The following is a 13509-nucleotide window of genomic DNA, read 5'->3' as shown; positions in this document are numbered from 1 at the left end:
GTTACATGTGTATGTGTATATGTGTGTGTGTATAGCTATATGTACTGCTTTATAACTATATTATAAGCTTATAAAATATATAAAAATATAAAATACAAAGTAAGAAGGAGATCAACTATGTAGATTCCAGTATTTTCTATCCAAACCTCAGTAGTTTATCTTAAACGTTCCCTAGGATCTCTTTGGAGATCACTGTTCTAAGCCACATTTTGGCTCTGCTTTTCTTTATGGGCGTTAAGACATTAAACTATCATTTCCACGGGGGGCTAAAAAAGAACAGAAGTCAGTAAAGTGAGTGCAGACTGCAACCCTTCTGCCTGCATATTAAATTCATAAGAAAGTTTTTTAAAAACATAATCTTTCGGGGCGCCTGGGTGGCGCAGTCGGTTAAGCGTCCGACTTCAGCCAGGTCACGATCTCGCGGTCCGTGAGTTCGAGCCCCGCGTCAGGCTCTGGGCTGATGGCTCAGAGCCTGGAGCCTGTTTCTGCTTCTGTGTCTCCCTCTGTCTCTGCCCCTCCCCCGTTCATGCTCTGTCTCTCTCTGTCCCAAAAATAAATTAAAAACGTTGAAAAAAAAAATTAAAAAAAAAATAAATTAAAAAAAATAAATAAATAAAAACATAATCTTTTCTGGTTAATCTTGTCATACTACTTTTAAAAGAACAGCTACAGAGAAATTTCTTTACTGAGAAAAATAGCAATGTAAATTTGTTGAAAATGGCAATTGACAATCTTGAGTCAGGGAAATATTTGGGAGCGGTAGAAAACAGGGTAATCTGGAGCATGTATGTCTCACTCAAAGACAGAAGCTGCTTTTCAGCTCCCGTGGGCTTTCGTCATGCGGGAATGGTTCCCTACCATTGCCAAATCTGACGTTTCAAAAGAATTGGAAGACCCAGATGTTAATGTGATATTAATTTCTCAAATTAACGTTGTTCAAAAATTTCAGAGCCAAGCATATGATAACCATGAGCTATCCTCAGATAATGGGCAGGCCCTGGGTGATCTCTGATCTAATGCTCAGCTGATTTAGCTCTGTAATTTTTTGTGATAATATTGGCACTCTTTTCAGACATCCCAGTTCCGGGCAGGGTGGTTATGTACGTGTAAGAGAGAAAAACATGAAATGTCATTTCGTTAAGATCATAATGTTTTTCTGTCACCAACTTTTCAAAAGGAGCCACTTCTCGTCAACTCTTAAGGGCTCCCAACAGATCAGGGATGGATGTTGTTTAGTCATAAAAATAAGGAGAATACTACATTGCTTTTGATATATCTGTCACTTTTGCATATGGAAATATAATAGAAAAAAGTATTATCTTCAATTTTGAGGTTTTGTTAGATCAGAGATTAGCAAATGTTTTCGTAGATATATTTCAGTAAATATCTAGGCTCTGTGGGCCAGATGGTTTCTGTCTCAACTACTTAGTTCTGTGTGGCTGAGCCTGGCTGAGTTCCAATAAAACTTTCTTTACACTAACAGACCGTGGGCCAGGTTTTGCCGGCGGGCTGCAGTTTGTTAGCTCCTGTATTAAATCATTAGCTCTTCTAGGGTGTAACCTGCGTCTGATTCAACTCTGTATCTTCAGTCCATGCAGTCTTGGCACAGAGGAGGCACTCCATGAACATGTGCTAAAATAAATTGAAGGGCGTGGAACTTAGCAGTTTATGTCAATAATAATTAGCTTCCCATTTGGGAGATAGAAAACCCACAGTGGAGTTTATGCGTGGTGTTCATCATGAGGCTTACATCAGCATACGAATTCCCTCAGGGAATCTGTGGTTCATTCAAATGTTCTGAACAAGGGAAGGAGGTACTCACCCAGGCTGACGAAGCAACCTAAGTGACTGCTTAGACCCCACACAGACTGAAGACCAAACAGCAAGAGTAACAAAAAGACCCTCAGAACTGCATAGACAGGCTTCTTTCAAATCTTTCCTTTTAACAACTTTAAATGACCAAATACCAAGCACATATTGTGCTCTTACGCTATGGGACAGTGGTTCTCAAAATGTTGGTCATGGCCCAGTGGGCACATACTAAAAGGTTCCCCAAAACAATTCTTACTCTTTTCTTCCCATTTCTAAATTTTGTTTTTACGACTTGACGTATAACTGGCATATGACATTAGTTTCAGTTATACAACATAATGATTTGACATTCATATATATTATAAAATCACCACGATAAGCCTGGTTAACATCCATATCGTCAGTTGTCATATATAGTTACAATTTTTTTTCTTGTAATGAGAACCTTTAGGAGCTACTCTCTTTGCAACTTTCAAATAGGCAATATGGATTATTCATTAGAGTTGCCATGCTGTATATTACATTTTTCATGACTCATTTATTTTATAACTGGAAGTTTGTGCCTTTTGACCTCCTTTACCCATTTCTTCCATTCCCCGACCCCACCTATAGCAACCACCAATCTGTGCTCTGTATTTACGGGCTTAGTTTTTGTTTTTTCAGATTCCGCATTTAAGTGGGATCAGAGAATATTTGTCTCTCTTTTATTTCACTTAGCCTGATACCTCAAGGTTCATCCATATCGTTACGAATTCAAGACTTCCTTCTTTTTTGTGACTGTATATCATTCCATTATATACATATATTTCTTTCCTCTGTATACTCATTTTCTTTATCCATTTATCCACAGATAAACACTTAGACTATTTCCACATCTTGGTTAATTATTATTCTTACTATGAGTAATTCACCGAGATATCTATCTTCTTTTTGCTTATATTTGATTTATTTTTAGTGTCGGTCACAACTTCCTAAATGGATTTTATCACCCACCAGGTATGGTATTTGACAATCATAGAGCAGACTCATTCTTGAGCTAAAGGAATTTACACTCTAACTGGAGAGGTAAGAAATGTATATACCAACATCTAGGGAACAGTTTACCAGGAGATAAGTTACAGTGTGGCACTTGGGGCTCTTTGCTGGTGGTAGCTAGAGTTTTGGAAACCATAGATGAGTGGTGATATTGGTCCAGGCTGGAGACTTTACACATGGAAAATGTATCTGAAAGAAGTGGGGAGAAATGAGGGAATTGGGATAAAGAATAAGTCTTCCAAATAAAAGTCTTTAGGAAAAGAAGTAAGTCTTCCAAATAAAAATGCAGCCCAGGGCAGTTTCTTTTCTCCTGATTCCATTTCCAGGATGAAGGAGGAGAGCCTGAATTAACATTTAGCAGGGATTTGTTTACTGCAAAACGATGTGAGAGGATTAAAGAAGAATGAGCGGTCTACATGATTCACTTCCAAAAACCAGATGGAGTTATGGAAGACAATGGTCTGAGACGAGTATGATTTTTTCCAAGTGAAGACAACTCTTTGGAGAAAGGAGAGGACAAAATTTGAAGACTGGGGAGATCAATCTACACATGCAGTTAGAAAAACGTGATGAAGTATTTTTTGTTGACTATTAATAGTTTTAAGTTAGGCAGAGACAGAGCACAGTTTCCTTTGGTTGGGAGCCCCTCGTTTTTCGAATCTGTGGTTGTTTTGAGTAGATAATGAGGAAAAGAACCAGGCTAGGTAGTCAAATGGTCCAGCAGATTAATTACCTTTGATAGCCACATTTAAGTTATGAATTAAAACACATAGGGGTGTCTGGATGGCTCTATCAGTTAAGCGTCTGACTCTTGATTTTGGCTCAGGTCATGATCTGGCAGTTCATGGGTTCGAGCCTGCATTGCGCTCCATGCTAACAGTGTGGAGCTTGCTTGGGATTCTCTGTCTCTCCCCTCTCTCTGCCCCTCCCCTGCTCTCTCTCTCTCTCTCTCAAAATAAATAAAGAAACTTAAAAACATATTGATTACAAGAGTGAAGAGGCAAGGAGTGGAAGGGATGAAATTGGCAGAAGGGCCCAATAATCAAATATATAAAGCAATTATGATGTAGATTTTCATCAACATGAGGAAACTAGAAAGTAAGGGACCCTTGTAGAAGAGTTTGAATGTGAGAAGCAAGCCAAGTTGAAAAAAAGAAATAAATAGAAATGCCTACAAAATAGTTTGGGACAGATAAATTTATCTGCCCAAGAAAGACAAATGTATTTGAGAATCAGAAAACAACAGACTGTATAGTACAGTTTAAGAGCAAAGGAGACAAGACATAGAGACAATAGAGGCTTAGGCTGAAACTAGAAGAGGAGGAAATAATGTAAATAGATATTGACTTTCATTTTTATGTATGATTCTAATTTTATAATAAGAAAAAATCATAACAGTAACAAATATTTAAAGATCTCATTTTCACTTTGACAATTCTACAGTGAGGTTTCCAGTCCAAAGGGCTTTATGAAATAAACAAACAAAAGAAATACGAAGACACGGGACGCCTGGGTGGCTCAGTCAGTTAAGCGTCCAACTTCAGCTCAGGTCACGATCTCACGGTCCGTGAGTTCGAGCCCCGCATCGGGCTCTGGGCTGATGGCTCGGAGCCTGGAGCCTGCTTCTGATTCTCTGTCTCCCTCTCCCTCTGCCCCTCCCCCGTTCATGCTCTGTCTCTCTGTCTCAAAAATAAATAAACTTTAAGAAAAAAAAAAAAAAAGAAATACGAAGACAATAGTGAAGTAGAACAGATGATGTTCTATTACACAGATTACGGCATCCTGGAAATCAGTAGTCTGGTTTACAAGACGGTTAAAGGAGGGTGTCTATAATTATCTCCCAATGATGTAAACTGCCTAATTTTCCTCAAAATATAATTAATTTTAAACCACATTTAAAAAGTGTTGTATGTTATAAATACATCTAATGCTACTAAGTTTATCAGAAACCAGCCTTCATTTACTTTACTGACATAATACACTTCATACAACACATGTATGAAAAAGCTGATGTACTTTTAAAGCCGTATTATGCTCTTTATTCAAGTTTTTCATTTTCTAAGTAGTTTATCCTATGTTTCCAAGCATGTTAAGAATAAACAGAATCTTTAGCAGTGATATGTTCAAAGTTATGGTTTCAAGGGCAGGGCTTTTTGAGCTTGGTTTCTTCAAAGAGCTACTCAAGATTCCTTAACTTTCCTTCAGAAAAGAAGCCTAAAGCTTTATCCCAAAACTAGTTAAGAAATAACAAGAAACAAAATCAAGCAGCAACACAGGTCCATATAGTTCTGGACCTCCAAGAAAAGGAGAAGGTAGGGGCTCCCATCCTGGAATTTGGAAGCTCGGGTCCCTTGTTAGTGGGGAGGCATCCTGGAGGATGACTCATTAAAAGATTAGTAAAATAAAAAGGAGTAGCAGGAAGCACAGACTACCCACCCTAGCTGTGGGACTCTTCCTTCAAGGTGGGGTCCCCTCTTCGTCATTTGTACTTGAGGACAAACCACTATCTTCTCTCTACTGTGGGCAACTAATAGATGGCTTTTACTTTCTCTTATAGTAAAATTCAGGGGGCACCTGGGTGGCTCAGTTGGTTGAGCATCCGACTTTGGCTCAGGTCATGATCTCACAGTTCATGGATTCCAGTCCCACCTCGGGCTCTGTGCTGACACCTCAGGGCCTGGGGCCTGCTTCAGATTCTGTGTCTCCATCTATCTCTGCCCCTCCCCCACTTGTGTGTGTGTGTGTGTGTGTGTGTGTGTGTGTGTGTGTGTGTGATTGCGCGTGCGCCCACGCTCTCTCTCTCACTCTCTCTCTCTCAAAAATAAATAAACATAAAAAAATTAGGAAAATTTTTCCTGGGCACTACATCAGCTCCCAATGTAGATTTAACACATTTTGTTACGCATCTCTTCTCTCCTTATTGTCATTTATTTACAGAGGTAAATTCATTATGAACATATATATTATATACGTTTGTGTATGGTGTGTGTATACAAGCAAACGGACAAATTTGACATCATATTTTATTATCTCCACACATAATTCATAAACAATATTTCTGAAGTCCCACTAAATGGGGAGTGCAGTTATTATAAAGTGTTGTGGACAGCAAACAGTGACCTTTAAAAATGAAGATTTCCCTAAGTGTTTCTCTGCACAAGACCCGAATTTGTTCTGCATGTGTTCTATACCAGAACTCCTGGGATGAAAATCTCAGTGAAAAAACTTTGTAAGATGCAGAGCAGAAAAATGACTGATTCTCTTCAGGAAAAGAAAATCCTCTTTAGAAAGGAAACTACATCACCAGAACCAAAGGCATGTGACAATATTTTCTGAGTGAATAGTTAAGATATTTTCAGGCTAACACGACATTACTTCCTTTCCGTGTTGAAATGTCACCACTAGGAAGCCAGGTCACCTAACCCTGGTCGCTTGGATAGTGCTGGGTCAAGTGTGTTCAGACAGACCCAGGAGTAAGGGTTGCAGGACACAAATTAAGAGTTAAATTGGAGTGCTCACTTAAGCAGAACATATACTAAAATTGTAATGGTACAGAGAATATTAGCATGGCTCGTGCACAAGGATGACACACAAATTTGTGAAGCATTCCACGTTTTTTTCATGTTTTCTGCATATTAAAAAATCTGATTTGTACCAATTGGTAAACTACTTAATGCCTATAGAACTAAAAAAAACTAAAGTAAAATTGAAGGCCAACATACCATATGTCCTAATATTTAAGTTATAAATCAAGCTAAGACACTCTAAATATGTTTTGTTCTCTTACTTTGACATGTGCAACTGTCATAATGACAAAATTGGAAATGTGTTCAAATCTACGGTTTTTACATGACTGGAAGTCAGAAAAATCATCAAAGACAAGCACCTTAAGTTTTACACATCTCAGTGTTCACATCTGTGTTCTGTTCATGGTCTAATGATATTTGGATGACTAACACAATGGGCATAGAAATTTAATATCAATAGAAGAGTAATATCAATTTTTTAACCTTGCAAAATGTTCCACAGCCACAATATGTATGTGTGTGCTACGAATACCACACTAGTTTGGGAATATCTCTGGAAGCATGAATCAGAACACAAAAAAGAGCAAGAACAATGGTTGCTCATCACTACTGGAAGAGCACACTTTGTTATGAAAGAACGAATATGCATTTATAGTATCTGCAAGGAGGGATTTGATAAATCACTCAATATATATTATTGTCTTAAGGGTTTCTGCTGTTCAAATCCTGCCTTCTTACCAAAGTGGTTTCTCTGTCCAACAGCAACAGAGTCCTAGGTACAGTCACTTTTTCTAGGACACAGGGCACAAGATAGGCACGAACATTTCCCTGGAGCCTCAACAATGTGGGTCACAACGTGAATATCTACGGTTATAGGTTGTACTGTGTCAGTACTGAGTACTCTATCCACAGTAAGGGCACCCATGTCTCCTTACAAAATTCCTTTACCATGTGTTTGTGATATGCAGGGCTTGAAGGGCAAGACCCAGGGCAGGAACCCTTTTACTTGCATATGAAGGCAGTGCTGGATTCAGGTTATTTCCCAAGCTCTTTCATAGATGTGCAGAATCTAAACAGGCTTAAGGCATGAACAGGCTTCCACAGAAAAGTATTATAATGGGGTTCCATGGCAGACTAGAATCTGGCAATTGTATGTACCTACCACATTGTATTACCAAGGTGGCCATTGCCATGAATACAGTTGTAGCTTCACTTCTAGCAAAAGGGCTTCAGTGCTTTTCTTGTTCTTTCTCATGAACATTGTCAAGTCAATTCCAGGGGAAATCAGGTTTTCTCCAGTGTTTTGTTGTGTTTTCTTATGAGAATTCCGGATCCAACTGAACTTGACAACTCCTTGATCTTGAGTCCTGTTTTCTCCACATCCTTTCACCCAAAAAAGCCCTCTGTCACCACTGGTTTAGCTCCAGTTTAATTACAAGCATTTCAATTTCTGATCCATCAAAAGTCTGGTCTCCCCCAAGTATGCATTTCCCACTCCAGTCTCATAACACTTTACAGGCTCTGAACAATGGCTATCTGTTCCTTCCTGCTAGGTTTCCAGAAACAGGCTTTAGAGAGCTGCCATGTGTTTATCTTTCTTTACACTCCAACAAGCACCCCTCCGTGACTCACACACAGAGAAAGCCAAAAGCCCTGAATGGTTGTTTATTCTCACCAGCTGGATAACCCTGCACGTGGCTCTCAGCATGGACAAGGATTAGAGACACTGGAGAAGTGTGTCATGTCCATTTAAGTACACACAAAACTGCATCCACTTGTGCTTTGCTTAGATCCTTTAAGGAAGTTCAGAGTTAACCATGAAACTCAATTGAGCTTGTCATCTTTGTTTTTCCCCATTTATGCCCAAATGGGAAAGGAAGGATCAGGTAGGGTGTCCAAGAGAAATACAAATACAATGGGGAATTGTCATTTTCAAGTGCTTGCAGCATAGTATTCAGTCTTTAGGACTGCCGCTCTGTGGATATGTAGCACATGACTCTTGATGGCATGATTAGATCAACTAGTCATATACCTGCTTCAGAAAAGATGGACAATCCTGTATCCTAATCATGAATATATGTGAGCTCTAGGAATTGCTCAGTATAGAGCTCCTCGGTCATCTCATTATTTCCTCCCTTGTTTTGTGGAGTTTTATCCCATGCATGCACCATTTAGTATTCAGCAACAGACACATGTTAGATTTCAGTTATTTAAGGTTCATCTAGTGGGATGTCCAATAGGCATCCTGGATATGTGACCCAAAGATGAGAATGTTTGGAGATTTGAAGGTCATCAGTGTATGACCCTTGAAGCTGTGGTTATGGAGAATATTGCTCAGGAGAATAAGCAAGGATTAGGGGGCATCAGTACTATTGGGTAAAGAGTGAAAAATAGCTAACAAAGGAGTCTCACATGGCATAGTTAGAGAAAAGGAGGAGATCAAAAAGAAATTGATCTCTCAGATGTCGTTTTGTTTATTGGAGATATCCATCAGCATTGGTCTCAAGGAGAATATACTGCTCTCCTTGTAGAGGGTAACAATTTTGGCCTGCCTCTTCCTCTCAGACATCTGAAGAAGGCTTGGTAGGACCACGATAAATCATGGGGACTAGCCTATGAAAAAAGGAGCACACACTGGATGAAAATGGAGACGCTTGTGGAAACAGATGGGGCTCAAGAATTTAATGCAATCAAGTCATGTTCACTCTTGTTAACCTCAGTTATGCAACACTGTTGTTTAGCGCTTTTTTTTTGATTTCCAAAGTAATATATAAAGGAATCCAAAACAAAAACATAAAGATTACAGCTCTTTAAAATAAAAAGCTGTAAGCAGAAATGTATGTAGTTTACCAATAGTATTAATAATTTTTAAATGTACTTCTCTGAGTTTGACAAGTTTATACAACAAAGCTAAAGAGCAACAGTATATTTTTCTCCGGGGAACGTCTCCTCTAAGTACTCAAGAAATGTAACCAGAAATGGCCATTAAGAGAATACTGATTTGGTGATTCCTTAGTGATTTTTCTTTATAGGATCACTAATGTTTCCAAAACAGCCAAACTCAGAAACTTCAATGCCATAGCACAAAACTTTTAAAGAAATGAAGTTTTGGGTCGGGTTCAAATAGGCTTAGAGGAGTACTATTTTCCTAAAGTAAACTAAAAAGAAAGTTATCTCCTTTGATCGTCAAACACAAACTGAAGTTTCAGGCTTTGACATACAATTTGGCAACTGTAGACAGATGCAGCCAATCAAATTAAAGCCTAGACAAATTCAATATTCATTGCCTTGAAATATACATGTAAAGGACAATCAACGTTAGAAATAAATTGTATTTGCATATGTAAGTTTGGGGGCTGTTATTCCTTAGAAGTAAACACTATGTGTAGGATTACAAGGATTTAATGAGAGAATGCACATAAAGTGCCCCAGGGCCTGGCATCTAGAAACACTGAAATGAGAGCTATCATTATTCTGACATCATGATTCCAGCCAGCCAATTCCATTATGTTATCCTTATTATAAATCCTGTGAGATTTTATTTTTGCTTTCACTGGTATGCTCTAATGAGCTGTCTATAAAGATGGGTAACATCAGTAGTCTACGTGAGTTTAGGAAGGGGTAGATGAAATTTAACAAACAGAAAGTCTCTCCCTCAATTGTCTCAGTATTGAGAATGGGTACAGAGATGTTGAGGCTAATGACTGAAGGCTCTATGAAGGCTAATGAATGAGGCTCTATGAAGATGTTGCAATTACTAATGTTAAGGGTTCCCACCTATCTGAACCACTGTGCCCAGAATGTGCCCGAGGAAGCCAGCTCTCCTTGACAGCTCACTAACCGGTCTCCTCTGTCTCTTTCCAAAGAGTAACACAACTTGTCCTCTTTTCAGGCTCATTATAACTCCCTCTTCTGAACCCTTTGTACTGTTAGCCTCTATAGCCTTCTCTTTATCCTTACCCTGTTTAATCTCAATTCTAGATGAGATGTTCTTTTTTCCGATAAAAGCCTAGAAATACTAAAATAGCTTCGGAATATACATCAGTTTGGGTCACAAAAATCCTATAAATTCTGCTCTACTTCATTTTAATTTTCAGGTTTTTTTCCCCTTGTGAGTCTCCTGCAAGGTTTGGTAAAGGTTGAATGCTTAGCGATTTACCAATAACATTTATTGAAAGAATGTTGACCATCCTACCTCAGTGTCTTTGTGGCCCTAATGTTTCTGAATGTCCATTAAGTTTGGTTGCTTCCATGCTCAGTTCCAGGCACCCTCATCTTTTCCAGCATATTATCTCTCCGGACAATGCCATCCTTCCACATATTTAAGTTATGATCTATATGCTGACGACATATATGCTTCAGTATTTTTCCAGTCTAGTCCAGTATCTACAGCACAAAGTACATATTACCAATTATCTTACTGCTCTTGGATATCCCACAGATACTTTGACCCTGACCCAATCATCTTCCTCCAACAGCTCAATTCTCTATACTTCTTCTATCTTCAGTGGAATCACTGAATTAGTCCACCCAGAATCCAAACCAGGCAGAAAAACACTGCTTCTGTTTTAACCCATATGTCCAGTCCAGATCTACTGATTTTACCTCAAGTATTTGCTTAGCTTCTCCATCCGTCTACAACACCATTGCCTTCCCTAGTCTTAGCCACTAGGATCTCTAAACTAGCTTCTTTTAAGGAGCCTCATAATTGGTCTCACTGACCTGTCTTGCCCTTCTTTCTCTACCCTCTAGTCATTATGATCTTTCCAAACATCTGTGATATACAGTAACAGAGAGTACAAAAACGGGATTAATGTCTATTGAGAAGCAATACTGAGGGGTTTATTAGAGTTGTGATAAGATTCATCAGGTCATTTGGGGTCCAGGAGAAAAATTAGCTCAGATTCACTGAGGGCTCTTCTTATAACTACTTATAATATGGACAGAAATGATGAAGATGATGATAAGGAAAATAAAAAGAAGACTTGTAGGTTCTTAGTGCAGAGACCATTGGGGATGTAAATAAATTGGGAAGTAGTGGGGTTAGGCTCACAGAAACCAATCTATCTTTTGTAGCTGGATCCAGAACGGGTGAGGAGGCCAGAACAAATCTGTATCCAAATACGCAGCATTCAGGCAGTTATCACTACTCAGGAATCCTGACCTCCCAATGGGTCCTTAGAACAGAAGAGAGGTCAGCAGGCAGTACACAGAAATAGGTGAGGACAGCATTCTTGTCCCGGATGTCTGAGAAATTTGGAGGCGTAACAGCAGTGGGTATTATATAGATAGGTAGAGTCACAAGGGTCAGAGCAAAGCAGGCTAAGACTTAAGGCAGGGCTATACTTAGAGCAGAGGTGTGGACATAGAGAATAGAATAGAACTACAATTAAAAAAACTAATGCAAAGCTAAGTTGTAAATATTGAGCAGACAGCTCACTTTAGATGCACTGGATACAGACCGAATGAAAAAGTGGGCCTGGTCTAAAGATAGTAGACCTCAGCGCCTGCAGCTGGATAGAAGTGGATTGAAGAGAGACTGGTGGAGTACCAAATCCACTTTTAAGTCCAATCAACGTTTCTTGAAAGCCAAGGCATAAAAGACAATTTATTGTCTTAATGTGTCAGGCCCTGCCTGGGGTTAAGTACTTCACATATTATCTTCCCATTAAATTCCTACATGTTAAACATGACCTACATACACTTCCATGACTTTCTGACATTTTTCATCGACCATGCAAATGGGCTGTACTGATTTAGAGTAACATGGCAATACTAATCAATGTTGTCTTGGCATCTAGAAAAATGGCTGGCAGTAAGGACAAGCGAAATGTCCTCTGAATAGCTGCTATGTTACTCAAAAAGCAAGTGAGAGAGGAAGTCAAAATACAAAGTCACACTAAAAGAGGGATCAGTCCTCAAAATGTGACTTCCAGATCTCCTAAGCTTCTGGAGACCTTTCAGGGGTCTGCAATGTAAAAATTATTTTCTTTATAATATTGATATAATTTGCTTCTTACATTGTGGTGACATACTCAAAGTGCAAAAACTATAGAGTTAAAGCTTCTTGTGCTTTACCACGACTCACAGGCAACAGACTCAAACTATGCTAGTAATGATTCTACCCTCACTGCCATGCTCTTGCAGTTTTGCTTTGTCTTTTTGAGAGAGAGAGAGAGAGAGAGAGAGAGAGGGAGAGAGAAAGAGAGCACACAAGCAGGGGACGGGCCGAGAGAGAGAGAATCCCAAGCAGGCTTCACGTTCAGTGCAGAGCCTGACCCAGGGCTCAATCCCACAACCCTGGGATCATGCCCTGAGCTGAAATCAAGAGTTGAGCACTAGAGGGTATTATGCTAAGTGAAATTAGTCAGTCAGGGAAAGACGAATATCGTATGGCCTCACTCATATGAGGACTTTAGGACACATTAACATAAGGGAAGGGAAGCAAAAATAATATAAAAACAGGGAGGGGGACAAAACATAAGAGACTCTTAAATATGGAAAACAAAGAGAGGGTTACCGGAGAGGTTGTGGAAGTGGGGTGGGCTAAATGGGTAAAGGGCATTAAGGAATCTACTCCTGAAATCATTGTTGCACTATATGCTAACTTACTTGGATGTAAATTATAAATAAATAAATAAATAAACAAACAAACAAACAACAAAAAAAGAATATTCACACACACACACACACACACACACACACACAAAGAGTTGGGTACTCAACCAACTAAGCCACCCAGGTGTCCCACTCTTGCAGTTTTTTTTCAATCTAGTTTTGCTTAAAATTTTTAATGAAACAGTAAAAAGAATCAATGTTATTAATTCTAAACTTTTAAATACATATCTTTTTAATATTATGTATGATGAAATGGGAAATATGCATAAAGCACTTCTGCTAAAATGTAATGGCTGTCTTGAGGAAAAATATTTTGTGATCTTTTTTGAGTTAGAATTGTACTAACAGCTTTTTTTCAGGGAACATGATTTTCATTTAAAAAACTGACTGACAGACAAGCTATAGTTATTCACAGTTGGAAATTTATCAGACATTTTCTCAAAAACGAATTGAAGTGATCTTATTACTCCAGGGAAAACAACTGACAGGTTTTGATACCAATGATAAAATCAGAGCA

The 13509-nt window shown here is 38.8% G+C and overlaps 1 non-coding gene across 1 annotated transcript; it reads left to right on the top strand.

Moving 5' to 3' along the window:
- Window positions 1-6358: 6358 nt before the first annotated feature.
- LOC131515548 (U6 spliceosomal RNA) lies at window positions 6359-6465 on the top strand. The gene has a single exon (XR_009263618.1). It is a non-coding gene; the product is annotated as a U6 spliceosomal RNA (small nuclear RNA).
- The last annotated feature ends 7044 nt before the right edge of the window (window positions 6466-13509 follow it).

Source organism: Neofelis nebulosa, chromosome 6 (assembly GCF_028018385.1).
Source record: "Neofelis nebulosa isolate mNeoNeb1 chromosome 6, mNeoNeb1.pri, whole genome shotgun sequence".
NCBI classification, from domain to species: domain Eukaryota; kingdom Metazoa; phylum Chordata; class Mammalia; order Carnivora; family Felidae; genus Neofelis; species Neofelis nebulosa.
Note: the sequence above shows the minus strand (reverse complement) of the source record. Positions and strands in the feature narration are given on the sequence as shown.